The sequence below is a fragment of the Pleurodeles waltl genome, chromosome 4_1, assembly GCF_031143425.1.
Source record: "Pleurodeles waltl isolate 20211129_DDA chromosome 4_1, aPleWal1.hap1.20221129, whole genome shotgun sequence".
NCBI classification, from domain to species: Eukaryota; Metazoa; Chordata; class Amphibia; order Caudata; family Salamandridae; genus Pleurodeles; species Pleurodeles waltl.
The window spans coordinates 40,473,925-40,488,035 of record NC_090442.1 but is presented as its reverse complement, the minus strand read 5'-3'; the positions used below and the strand labels follow the sequence as shown (position 1 = coordinate 40,488,035).

At 39.0% G+C, this 14,111-nt stretch overlaps 5 non-coding genes across 5 annotated transcripts; all 5 read left to right on the top strand.

The window, feature by feature from the left end:
• The first annotated feature begins 2,516 nt into the window (after positions 1–2,516).
• On the top strand, positions 2,517–2,589 carry TRNAR-UCG (transfer RNA arginine (anticodon UCG)). The gene has a single exon. It is a non-coding gene; the product is annotated as a tRNA-Arg (tRNA).
• A 1,755-nt stretch (positions 2,590–4,344) lies between these two features.
• Positions 4,345–4,417, top strand: TRNAR-UCG (transfer RNA arginine (anticodon UCG)). Its single transcript has one exon. It is a non-coding gene; the product is annotated as a tRNA-Arg (tRNA).
• Positions 4,418–6,172: 1,755 nt separating this feature from the next.
• Positions 6,173–6,245, top strand: TRNAR-UCG (transfer RNA arginine (anticodon UCG)). The gene has a single exon. It is a non-coding gene; the product is annotated as a tRNA-Arg (tRNA).
• Positions 6,246–8,000: 1,755 nt separating this feature from the next.
• On the top strand, positions 8,001–8,073 carry TRNAR-UCG (transfer RNA arginine (anticodon UCG)). Its single transcript has one exon. It is a non-coding gene; the product is annotated as a tRNA-Arg (tRNA).
• Positions 8,074–11,657: 3,584 nt separating this feature from the next.
• On the top strand, positions 11,658–11,730 carry TRNAR-UCG (transfer RNA arginine (anticodon UCG)). The gene has a single exon. It is a non-coding gene; the product is annotated as a tRNA-Arg (tRNA).
• Positions 11,731–14,111: the final 2,381 nt, after the last annotated feature.

The window sequence follows — 14,111 nt, the reverse complement described above, 5'->3', positions numbered from 1 at the left end:
AAGGAGTATGTATTGTCATGTGGTTCTCTGACTGCTTCTGTCCACTTGCCAAATGTTCCAAGGCCCTATGATAGCACAAAAACGGTAAGATTGAAGTTGTGGGTGCCGGAGATTTAAAATGGTCAGTTTAATTAAAGACAGAAAAGTGAAACGAATGACTACGGAAATACTCTATGTGGCCATGAACTGAGATGAAAGGATGATTTTGGAACTTTGTCTTGCAGATTACCCTCAATGCCGCAATGGATAGGGCACTACTCTCACAGACCAGGGTGTGTAAGTTTAAGTCTATCTGAGGTGTTGATAGAGCGTTCCGTACTAATAATTTACCTGTACTTGGACGCTCTTTAGACCGATGAATCTTTTGGCTAAGTGGGACTCTCTTCACCCGAGATCAGTCAATTTAATCAAATCAATAATCAATAACGAACATAAGCAATACCCTGATCAACATAACACTTAACAATTAATCCAGAATACATTTCGGCGAACCCTGACCTTTCAGTCAGGAATAACCACACCAGTTTATTCAAAGTTAGTGAATTTATTTCCCTATATTAACAAAGCTAGCACAACATAGATGTGTCTTAACACCAAATGATAAACGTAAATGAACATTAATAGCTGTCAATAACGACGAAACAGGTGCAATCTATGCAGCATTTGAATAACAAGGCATTCGATAATAGCAATGCAAATCACTAATACTATAATCTGTAATGAGCTAATTGCATACATTTAGTCAGCATAACAAGGTCTCAAATTGCATTGTGCAACAAAAGGAATCCTCATCAAACCTCAAATTAGCATCGGCATGTGGGACTTCATGCAAAAACAATTTAGCAACATTAATTTTGAAAACTCCTAACTAGGGCTCTTATAAAAAATCAGCAGTTGGTTACCTAAAAGAAACACAATGCAATTGTACAATTTACTTTCATATTTACTAATTACAATCGGCATTCAAGGAAGTCTTCGTCTCACAGGTACCGTTTCTCGATCAGCATGGGACGGGGCAAAGGGGCAGGGGTGGACGGGGCAATTTGCCTCACGGCGGCAAGATAAACTACTACTTCATGTAAGGGATCAAAGTTAAAGTCTCTAGGGCAAGAATCATTTAAGTCTCTTTCTCTCGATTAGAGAAAGCATCAAAGTCTCTTTCAAAATGGCGTCGCAGCAAGGTGGGCCATAATAGCTGCAATGTCCTGCAAAATGGCGGGTATCGGGCTGGTAATGGCTGCCTTCTTCTCGTGCACCTGGTTTAAATAGACAACAGTTCAAATCCAGTAGGGTCTTCCATTGGAGGGTTCATAGGTTAGCTTCAAATTGTCCAATCAAAAACGACAGTTCTCAAGCTTTTACTTAAGCATACATTATCCTTGGAGACGGGTACGCAAGTTGCAACATTTTATACCAATTAACTCATTTTCAGAGCTTCCATTGTCCGCACCTGCAGATCGACCTTGGAGCAAAGAGAAAAATGCCAAGCTGGCACGAAACCTTAAGATAAGCATGTGAACGATCTCAGTGGAAAAGTACAGCTTCAAGCAGAAATACACGTTTATTAGCACATTGGAAAAATACGAGCATCTAAATCGTGAGACCAGGCAACTAGGCCGAAGCCTCCACTAAAGTAATGCTAAGCTAAAACATTTCGAACAAGCAAATCATAGCACACGTTTACGATTATGTCGGATTAGTGCACTTCTAATACATCACGTTATATAAAGCACGCTTATAAATGTTGGCAAACTACTCTAAGGGCACATTTTGTCCCCGTACAATCTTTATTAGTTCGGTTAAAGTCACACATGATTATTTCTACACTACGTTTATGCGCTAATAAATGTAAAACCTTCATTTTAGCTTCATCAGTGCACACCCTGAACTAATACTTTTTTGCTGTAACGTAATCATATTGTTTACTCTTCCTCGTAGCAGCTTACCAGGGTGATAGTATATTGCAACAGAACCATTCCACTTCTTCACTGAAAAGAGTCATGCTGGTTACCCAAATGTGCAGCGTGTCATTTTATACAGCTTTCTTTATTGAAATTAAACTTGGACTCACTTGAAATATTCTCTTTCAAAATGATTGTTTTGAGCTGCTGTGAATTTTATTTCTAGAGGTGGTGACAGGCTTTCAGGTACGTGCTTAGGTCAAGGCCCTGTTCATGTCACTTGTATAAGCTAATTCAGGGAGCAAATTAGCAAGTCAAGAAATGGGAATTCTGAACTACTGTCAAAGCAGTTTCATTATCTTTTCAAATAATCCAAAAATACCATTGCAGCATAAAACAGAGTATTCAATAAAAGAAGAAAGGAGGTTTAATGGCAAAAAAGCACATCATAAGATATGAAACTTTGGAAATTATCAAGATATTGTTTGAAAAAACTCCTTTGATGGAAAGAAGATGAAGAACGGTATGGGATCCTGTCCTGCGCACCTCTAATTGATATGTTCCACATCCATTCATACCATCTAACCCTAAACACCCAAACATACTGCAGTAAGTGACCATGTGGCCTAATGGATAAGGCTTCTGACTTCGGATCAGAAGATTGAGGGTTCGAGTCCCTTCATGGTTGAGTCTTTTTCTCACAGCACCCAACTTATCTTTACATACAAACTGGAGGCACACTCTTACAATACTCCTTTCACTCTCATTCATTGAGAAAGCCCAATGCAAACTGCACAATCAGTCACATTATGCCTTCAGCATTGCTACTTTTCTGTCTTTCTGCCATACCAAAGTACCTCTTCATAAACGCTACGGATATGCAATACGTATGCAACAATATGACATGGCACAATCATTCTGAACAGAACTGAGGGTAGATTCAGTGCAGGGAGTGTGTGTGCGTGCAGAAAGCAGAAACTATGCATTCGTAGAAGCTCTATGATTTTCTCCAGGAATAATGCAAATTGTCCCTCAGAAAAAGTATAGTACTAGAGAAGAATCATAAAGGATTGACACAATTGCTGCCTTTGCTGTTGCCCCAGTTGTGTAATTTGTCAAGGACTGGTCTCTTGCAGATTGAGGCACCTAGTTGCAATTGTGTGGTAAAAATTACCCTTACAAACATTTTTTCTATAAACTTGAGATCTTTCTGAGATACTATCTCACAGACTTCTTATGAATGAGGAACTCTGAAATTGTCACATTCCAATTTGTACGTCCTTAAAACCATGCTGGTTATTCAAATGGGCAGATTGTTTTGTAAATTCCTTTCTGTCTCGAGTTGTAGCTATATTGATACAGAGGCATAATTGTTTGAATGATATATATTGGTTTGGTTGAAGTATGTTAGTAGAGGTGGTGATAGGCTTTCTGTGTCTGTCTGAGAGCAAGGACCGGTTAACGTCTTTTTCCAAAAACTGTTTGTTGTGAAAGGTATCAGGCAAAGGAGTATGTATTGTCATGTGGTTCTCTGATTGCTTCTGTCCACTTGCCAAAAGTTCCAAGGCCCTATTATAACATAAAAACGGTAACTTTGAAGTGGTGGGTGGTGGAGGTTTAAGATGGTCAGTTTAATTAAAGACAGAAAAGTGAAACGAATGACTACGGAAATACTCTATGTGGCCATGAACTGAGATGAAAGGATGATTTTGGAACTCTGTCTTGCAGATTACCCTCAATGCCGCAATGGATAGGGCACAACTCTCACAGACCAGGGTGTGTAAGTTTAAGTCTATCTGAGGTGCACACCCTGAACTAATACTTTTTTGCTGTAACGTAATCATATTGTTTACTCTTCCTCGTAGCAGCTTACCAGGGTGATAGTATATTGCAACAGAACCATTCCACTTCTTCACTGAAAAGAGTCATGCTGGTTACCCAAATGTGCAGCGTGTCATTTTATACAGCTTTCTTTATTGAAATTAAACTTGGACTCACTTGAAATATTCTCTTTCAAACTGATTGTTTTGAGCTGCTGTGAATTTTATTTCTAGAGGTGGTGACAGGCTTTCAGGTACGTGCTTAGGTCAAGGCCCTGTTCATGTCACTTGTATAAGCTAATTCAGGGAGCAAATTAGCAAGTCAAGAAATGGGAATTCTGAACTACTGTCAAAGCAGTTTCATTATCTTTATAAATAATCCAAAAATACCATTGCAGCATAAAACAGAGTATTCAATAAAAGAAGAAAGGAGGTTTAATGGCAAAAAAGCACATCATAAGATATGAAACTTTGGAAATTATCAAGATATTGTTTGAAAAAACTCCTTTGATGGAAAGAAGATGAAGAACGGTATGGGATCCTGTCCTGTGCACCTCTAATTGATATGTTTCACATCCATTCATACCATCTAACCCTAAACACCCAAACATACTGCAGTAAGTGACCATGTGGCCTAATGGATAAGGCATCTGACTTCGGATCAGAAGATTGAGGGTTCGAGTCCCTTCATGGTTGAGTCTTTTTCTCACAGCACCCAACTTATCTTTACATACAAACTGGAGGCACACTCTTACAATACTCCTTTCACTCTCATTCATTAAGAAAGCCCAATGCAAACTGCACAATCAGTCACATTATGCCTTCAGCATTGCTACTTTTCTGTCTTTCTGCCATACCAAAGTACCTCTTCATAAACGCTACGGATATGCAATACGTATGCAACAATATGACATGGCACAATCATTCTGAACAGAACTGAGGGTAGATTCAGTGCAGGGAGTGTGTGTGCGTGCAGAAAGCAGAAACTATGCATTCGTAGAAGCTCTATGATTTTCTCCAGGAATAATGCAAATTGTCCCTCAGAAAAAGTATAGTACTAGAGAAGAATCATAAAGGATTGACACAATTGCTGCCTTTGCTGTTGCCCCAGTTGTGTAATTTGTCAAGGACTGGTCTCTTGCAGATTGAGGCACCTAGTTGCAATTGTGTGGTAAAAATTACCCTTACAACAATTTTTTCTATAAACTTGAGATCTTTCTGAGATACTATCTCACAGACTTCTTATGAATGAGGAACTCTGAAATTGTCACATTCCAATTTGTACGTCCTTAAAACCATGCTGGTTATTCAAATGGGCAGATTGTTTTGTAAATTCCTTTCTGTCTCGAGTTGTAGCTATATTGATACAGAGGCATAATTGTTTGAATGATATATATTGGTTTGGTTGAAGTATGTTAGTAGAGGTGGTGATAGGCTTTCTGTGTCTGTCTGAGAGCAAGGACCGGTTAACGTCTTTTTCCAAGAGCTGTTTGTTGTGAAAGGTATCAGGCAAAGGAGTATGTATTGTCATGTGGTTCTCTGATTGCTTCTGTCCACTTGCCAAAGGTTCCAAGGCCCTATTATAACATAAAAACGGTAACTTTGAAGTGGTGGGTGGTGGAGGTTTAAGATGGTCAGTTTAATTAAAGACAGAAAAGTGAAACGAATGACTACGGAAATACTCTATGTGGCCATGAACTGAGATGAAAGGATGATTTTTGAACTCTGTCTTGCAGATTACCCTCAATGCCGCAATGGATAGGGCACTACTCTCACAGACCAGGGTGTGTAAGTTTAAGTCTATCTGAGGTGCACACCCTGAACTAATACTTTTTTGCTGTAACGTAATCATATTGTTTACTCTTCCTCGTAGCAGCTTACCAGGGTGATAGTATATTGCAACAGAACCATTCCACTTCTTCACTGAAAAGAGTCATGCTGGTTACCCAAATGTGCAGCGTGTCATTTTATACAGCTTTCATTATTGAAATTAAACTTGGACTCACTTGAAATATTCTCTTTCAAAATGATTGTTTTGAGCTGCTGTGAATTTTATTTCTAGAGGTGGTGACAGGCTTTCAGGTACGTGCTTAGGTCAAGGCACTGTTCATGTCACTTGTATAAGCTAATTCAGGGAGCAAATTAGCAAGTCAAGAAATGGGAATTCTGAACTACTGTCAAAGCAGTTTCATTATCTTTTCAAATAATCCAAAAATACCATTGCAGCATAAAACAGAGTATTCAATCAAAGAAGAAAGGAGGTTTAGTGGCAAAAAAGCACATCATAAGATATGAAACTTTGGAAATTATCAAGATATTGTTTGAAAAAACTCCTTTGATGGAAAGAAGATGAAGAACGGTATGGGATCCTGTCCTGCGTACCTCTAATTGATATGTTCCACATCCATTCATACCATCTAACCCTAAACACCCAAACATACTGCAGTAAGTGACCATGTGGCCAAATGGATAAGGCATCTGACTTCGGATCAGAAGATTGAGGGTTCGAGTCCCTTCATGGTTGAGTCTTTTTCTCACAGCACCCAACTTATCTTTACATACAAACTGGAGGCACACTCTTACAATACTCCTTTCACTCTCATTCATTAAGAAAGCCCAATGCAAACTGCACAATCAGTCACATTATGCCTTCAGCATTGCTACTTTTCTGTCTTTCTGCCATACCAAAGTACCTCTTCATAAAGGCTACGGATATGCAATACGAATGCAACAATATGACATGGCACAATCATTCTGAACAGAACTGAGGGTAGATTCAGTGCAGGGAGTGTGTGTGCGTGCAGAAAGCAGAAACTATGCATTCGTAGAAGCTCTATGATTTTCTCCAGGAATAATGCAAAGTGTCCCTCAGAAAAAGTATAGTACTAGAGAAGAATCATAAAGGATTGACACAATTGCTGCCTTTGCTGTTGCCCCAGTTGTGTAATTTGTCAAGGACTGGTCTCTTGCAGATTGAGGCACCTAGTTGCAATTGTGTGGTAAAAATTACCCTTACAACAATTTTTTCTATAAACTTGAGATCTTTCTGAGATACTATCTCACAGACTTCTTATGAATGAGGAACTCTGAAATTGTCACATTCCAATTTGTACGTCCTTAAAACCATGCTGGTTATTCAAATGGGCAGATTGTTTTGTAAATTCCTTTCTGTCTCGAGTTGTAGCTATATTGATACAGAGGCATAATTGTTTGAATGATATATATTGGTTTGGTTGAAGTATGTTAGTAGAGGTGGTGATAGGCTTTCTGTGTCTGTCTGAGAGCAAGGACCGGTTAACGTCTTTTTCCAAAAGCCGTTTGTTGTGAAAGGTATCAGGCAAAGGAGTATGTATTGTCATGTGGTTCTCTGATTGCTTCTGTCCACTTGCCAAAAGTTCCAAGGCCCTATTATAACATAAAAACGGTAACTTTGAAGTGGTGGGTGGTGGAGGTTTAAGATGGTCAGTTTAATTAAAGACAGAAAAGTGAAACGAATGACTACGGAAATACTCTATGTGGCCATGAACTGAGATGAAAGGATGATTTTGGAACTCTGTCTTGCAGATTACCCTCAATGCCGCAATGGATAGGGCACTACTCTCACAGACCAGGGTGTGTAAGTTTAAGTCTATCTGAGGTGCACACCCTGAACTAATACTTTTTTGCTGTAACGTAATCATATTGTTTACTCTTCCTCGTAGCAGCTTACCAGGGTGATAGTATATTGCAACAGAACCATTCCACTTCTTCACTGAAAAGAGTCATGCTGGTTACCCAAATGTGCAGCGTGTCATTTTATACAGCTTTCTTTATTGAAATTAAACTTGGACTCACTTGAAATATTCTCTTTCAAAATGATTGTTTTGAGCTGCTGTGAATTTTATTTCTAGAGGTGGTGACAGGCTTTCAGGTACGTGCTTAGGTCAAGGCCCTGTTCATGTCACTTGTATAAGCTAATTCAGGGAGCAAATTAGCAAGTCAAGAAATGGGAATTCTGAACTACTGTCAAAGCAGTTTCAATATCTTTTCAAATAATCCAAAAATACCATTGCAGCATAAAACAGAGTATTCAATAAAAGAAGAAAGGAGGTTTAATGGCAAAAAAGCACATCATAAGATATGAAACTTTGGAAATTATCAAGATATTGTTTGAAAAAACTCCTTTGATGGAAAGAAGATGAAGAACGGTATGGGATCCTGTCCTGTGCACCTCTAATTGATATGTTCCACATCCATTCATACCATCTAACCCTAAACACCCAAACATACTGCAGTAAGTGACCATGTGGCCTAATGGATAAGGCATCTGACTTCGGATCAGAAGATTGAGGGTTCGAGTCCCTTCATGGTTGAGTCTTTTTCTCACAGCACCCAACTTATCTTTACATACAAACTGGAGGCACACTCTTACAATACTCCTTTCACTCTCATTCATTAAGAAAGCCCAATGCAAACTGCACAATCAGTCACATTATGCCTTCAGCATTGCTACTTTTCTGTCTTTCTGCCATACCAAAGTACCTCTTCATAAACGCTACGGATATGCAATACGTATGCAACAATATGACATGGCACAATCATTCTGAACAGAACTGAGGGTAGATTCAGTGCAGGGAGTGTGTGTGCGTGCAGAAAGCAGAAACTATGCATTCGTAGAAGCTCTATGATTTTCTCCAGGAATAATGCAAATTGTCCCTCAGAAAAAGTATAGTACTAGAGAAGAATCATAAAGGATTGACACAATTGCTGCCTTTGCTGTTGCCCCAGTTGTGTAATTTGTCAAGGACTGGTCTCTTGCAGATTGAGGCACCTAGTTGCAATTGTGTGGTAAAAATTACCCTTACAACAATTTTTTCTATAAACTTGAGATCTTTCTGAGATACTATCTCACAGACTTCTTATGAATGAGGAACTCTGAAATTGTCACATTCCAATTTGTACGTCCTTAAAACCATGCTGGTTATTCAAATGGGCAGATTGTTATGTAAATTCCTTTCTGTCTCGAGTTGTAGCTATATTGATACAGAGGCATAATTGTTTGAATGATATATATTGGTTTGGTTGAAGTATGTTAGTAGAGGTGGTGATAGGCTTTCTGTGTCTGTCTGAGAGCAAGGACCGGTTAACGTCTTTTTCCAAGAGCTGTTTGTTGTGAAAGGTATCAGGCAAAGGAGTATGTATTGTCATGTGGTTCTCTGATTGCTTCTGTCCACTTGCCAAAGGTTCCAAGGCCCTATTATAACATAAAAACGGTAACTTTGAAGTGGTGGGTGGTGGAGGTTTTAGATGGTCAGTTTAATTAAAGACAGAAAAGTGAAACGAATGACTACGGAAATACTCTATGTGGCCATGAACTGAGATGAAAGGATGATTTTGGAACTCTGTCTTGCAGATTACCCTCTATGCCGCAATGGATAAGGCACTACTCTCACAGACCAGGGTGTGTAAGTTTAAGTCTATCTGAGGTGCACACCCTGAACTAATACTTTTTTGCTGAAACCTAATCATATTGTTTACTCTTCCTCGTAGCAGCTTACCAGGGTGATAGTATATTGCAAAAGAACCATTCCACTTCTTCACTGAAAAGAGTCATGCTGGTTACCCAAATGTGCAGCGTGTCATTTTATACAGCTTTCTTTACTGAAATTAAACTTGGACTCACTTGAAATATTCTCTTTCAAAATGATCGTTTTGAGCTGCTGTGAATTTTATTTCTAGAGGTGGTGAAAGGCTTTCAGGTACGTGCTTAGGTCAAGGCCCTGTTCATGTCACTTGTATAAGCTAATTCAGGGAGCAAATTAGCAAGTCAAGAAATGGGAAGTCTGAACTACTGTCAAAGCAGTTTCATTCTCTTTTCAAATAATCCAAAAATACCATTGCAGCATAAAACAGAGTATTCAATAAAAGAAGAAAGGAGGTTTAACTGCAAAAAAGCACATCATAAGATATGAAACTTTGGAAATTATCAAGATATTGTTTGAAAAAACTCCTTTGATGGAAAGAAGATGAAGAACGGTATGGGATCCTGTCCTGCGCACCTGTAATTGATATGTTCCACATCCATTCATACCACCTAACCCTAAACACCCACACATATTGCAGTCAGTGACCATGTGGCCTAATGGATAAGGCATCTGACTTCGGATCAGAAGATTGAGGATTCGAGTCCCTTCATGGTTGAGTCTTTTTCTCACAGCACCCAACTTATCTTTACATACAAACTGGAGGCACACTCTTACAATACTCCTTTCACTCTCACTCATTAAGAAAGCCCAATCCAAACTGCACAATCAGTCACATTATGCCTTCAGCATTGCTACTTTTCTGTCTTTCTGCCATACCAAAGTACCTCTTCATAAACGCTACGGATATGCAATACGTATGCAACAATATGACATGGCACAATCATTCTGAACAGAACTGAGGGTAGATTCAGTGCATGGAGTGTGTGTGCGTGCAGAAAGCAGAAACTATGCATTCGTAGAAGCTCTATGATTTTCTCCAGGAATAATGCAAATTGTCCCTCAGAAAAAAGTATAGTACTAGAGAAGAATCATAAAGGATTGACACAATTGCTGCCTTTGCTGTTGCCCCAGTTGTGTAATTTGTCAAGGACTGGTAACTTGCAGATTGAGGCACCTAGTTGCAATTGTGTGGTAAAAATTACCCTTACAACCATTTTTTCTATAAACTTGAGATCTTTCTGAGATACTATCTCACAGACTTCTTATGAATGAGGAACTCTGAAATTGTCACATTCCAATTTGTACGTCCTTAAAACCATGCTGGTTATTCAAATGGGCAGATTGTTTTGTAAATTCCTTTCTGCCTCGAGTTGTAGCTATATTGATACAGAGGCATAATTGTTTGAATGATATATATTGGTTTGGTTGAAGTATGTTAGTAGAGGTGGTGATAGGCTTTCTGTGTCTGACTGAGAGCAAGGACCGGTTAACGTCTTTTTCCAAGAGCCGTTTGTTGTGAAAGGTATCAGGCAAAGGAGTATGTATTGTCATGTGGTTCTCTGATTGCTTCTGTCCACTTGCCAAAAGTTCCAAGGCCCTATTATAACATAAAAACGGTAACTTTGAAGTGGTGGGTGGTGGAGGTTTAAGATGGTCAGTTTAATTAAAGACAAAAAAGTGAAACGAATGACTACGGAAATACTCTATGTGGCCATGAACTGAGATGAAAGGATGATTTTTGAACTCTGTCTTGCAGATTACCCTCAATGTCGCAATGGATAGGGCACTACTCCCACAGACCGGGGTGTGTAAGTTTAAGTCTATCTGAGGTGCACACCCTGAACTAATACTTTTTTGCTGAAACCTAATCATATTGTTTACTCTTCCTCGTAGCAGCTTACCAGGGTGATAGTATATTGCAAAAGAACCATTCCACTTCTTCACTGAAAAGAGTCATGCTGGTTACCCAAATGTGCTGCGTGTCATTTTATACAGCTTTCTTTATTGAAATTAAACTTGGACTGACTTGAAATATTCTCTTTCAAAATGATCGTTTTGAGCTGCTGTGAATTTTATTTCTAGAGGTGGTGACAGGCTTTCAGGTACGTGCTTAGGTCAAGGCCCTGTTCATGTCACTTATATAAGCTAATTCAGGGAGCAAATTAGCAAGTCAAGAAATGGGAAGTCTGAACTACTGTCAAAGCAGTTTCATTCTCTTTTCAAATAATCCAAAAATACCATTGCAGCATAAAACAGAGTATTCAATAAAAGAAGAAAGGAGGTTTAACGGCAAAAAAGCACATCATAAGATATGAAACTTTGGAAATTATCAAGATATTGTTTGAAAAAACTCCTTTGATGGAAAGAAGATGACGAACGGTATGGGATACTGTCCTGCGCACCTGTAATTGATATGTTCCACATCCATTCATACCACCTAACCCTAAACACCCAAACATATTGCAGTCAGTGACCATGTGGCCTAATGGATAAGGCATTTGACTTCGGATCAGAAGATTGAGGGTTCGAGTCCCTTCATGGTTGAGTCTTTTTCTCACAGCACCCAACTTATCTTTACATACAAACTGGAGGCACACTCTTACAATACTCCTTTCACTCTCACTCATTAAGAAAGCCCAATCCAAACTGCACAATCAGTCACATTATGCCTTCAGCATTGCTACTTTTCTGTCTTTCTGCCATACCAAAGTACCTCTTCATAAACGCTATGGATATGCAATATGTATGCAACAATATGACATGGCACAATCATTCTGAACAGAACTGAGGGTAGATTCAGTGCAGGGAGTGTGTGTGCGTGCAGAAAGCAGAAACTATGCATTCGTAGAAGCTCTATGATTTTCTCCAGGAATAATGCAAATTGTCCCTCAGAAAAAGTATAGTACTAGAGAAGAATCATAAAGGATTGACACAATTGCTGCCTTTGCTGTTGCCCCAGTTGTGTAATTTGTCAAGGACTGGTCTCTTGCAGATTGAGGCACCTAGTTGCAATTGTGTGGTAAAAATTACCCTTACAACCATTTTTTCTATAAACTTGAGATCTTTCTGAGATACTATCTCACAGACTTCTTATGAATGAGGAACTCTGAAATTGTAACATTCCAATTTGTACGTCCTTAAAACCATGCTGGTTATTCAAATGGGCAGATTGTTTTGTAAATTCCTTTCTGTCTCGAGTTGTAGCTATATTGATACAGAGGCATAATTGTTTGAATGATATATATTGGTTTGGTTGAAGTATGTTAGTAGAGGTGGTGATAGGCTTTCTGTGTCTGTCTGAGAGCAAGGACCGGTTAACATCTTTTTCCAAGAGCCATTTGTTGTGAAAGGTATCAGGCAAAGGAGTATGTATTGTCATGTGGTTCTCTGATTGCTTCTGTCCACTTGCCAAAAGTTCCAAGGCCCTATTATAACATAAAAACGGTAACTTTGAAGTGGTGGGTGGTGGAGGTTTAAGATGGTCAGTTTAATTAAAGACAGAAAAGTGAAACGAATGACTACGGAAATACTCTATGTGGCCATGAACTGAGATGAAAGGATGATTTTGGAACTCTGTCTTGCAGATTACCCTCAATGCCGCAATGGATAGGGCACTACTCTCACAGACCAGGGTGTGTAAGTTTAAGTCTATCTGAGGTGCACACCCTGAACTAATACTTTTTTGCTGTAACGTAATCATATTGTTTACTCTTCCTCGTAGCAGCTTACCAGGGTGATAGTATATTGCAACAGAACCATTCCACTTCTTCACTGAAAAGAGTCATGCTGGTTACCCAAATGTGCAGCGTGTCATTTTATACAGCTTTCTTTATTGAAATTAAACTTGGACTCACTTGAAATATTCTCTTTCAAAATGATTGTTTTGAGCTGCTGTGAATTTTATTTCTAGAGGTGGTGACAGGCTTTCAGGTACGTGCTTAGGTCAAGGCCCTGTTCATGTCACTTGTATAAGCTAATTCAGGGAGCAAATTAGCAAGTCAAGAAATGGGAAGTCTGAACTACTGTCAAAGCAGTTTCATTCTCTTTTCAAATAATCCAAAAATACCATTGCAGCATAAAACAGAGTATTCAATAAAAGAAGAAAGGAGGTTTAATGGCAAAAAAGCACATCATAAGATATGAAACTTTGGAAATTATCAAGATATTGTTTGAAAAAACTCCTTTGATGGAAAGAAGATGACGAACGGTATGGGATCCTGTCCTGCGCACCTGTAATTGATATGTTCCACATCCATTCATACCACCTAACCCTAAACACCCAAACATATTGCAGTCAGTGACCATGTGGCCTAATGGATAAGGCATCTGACTTCGGATCAGAAGATTGAGGGTTCGAGTTCCTTCATGGTTGAGTCTTTCTCTCACAGCACCCAACTTATCTTTACATACAAACTGGAGGCACACTCTTACAATACTCCTTTCACTCTCACTCATTAAGAAAGCCCAATCCAAACTGCACAATCAGTCACATTATGCCTTCAGCATTGCTACTTTTCTGTCTTTCTGCCATACCAAAGTACCTCTTCATAAACGCTACGGATATGCAATACGTATGCAACAATATGACATGGCACAATCATTCTGAACAGAACTGTGGGAAGATTCAGTGCAGGGAGTGTGTGTGCGTGCAGAAAGCAGAAACTATGCATTCGTAGAAGCTCTATGATTTTCTCCAGGAATAATGCAAATTGTCCCTCAGAAAAAGTATAGTACTAGAGAAGAATCATAAAGGATTGACACAATTGCTGCCTTTGCTGTTGCCCCAGTTGTGTAATTTGTCAAGGACTGGTCTCTTGCAGATTGAGGCACCTAGTTGCAATTGTGTGGTAAAAATTACCCTTACAACCATTTTTTCTATAAACTTGAGATCTTTCTGAGATACTATCTCACAGACTTCTTATGAA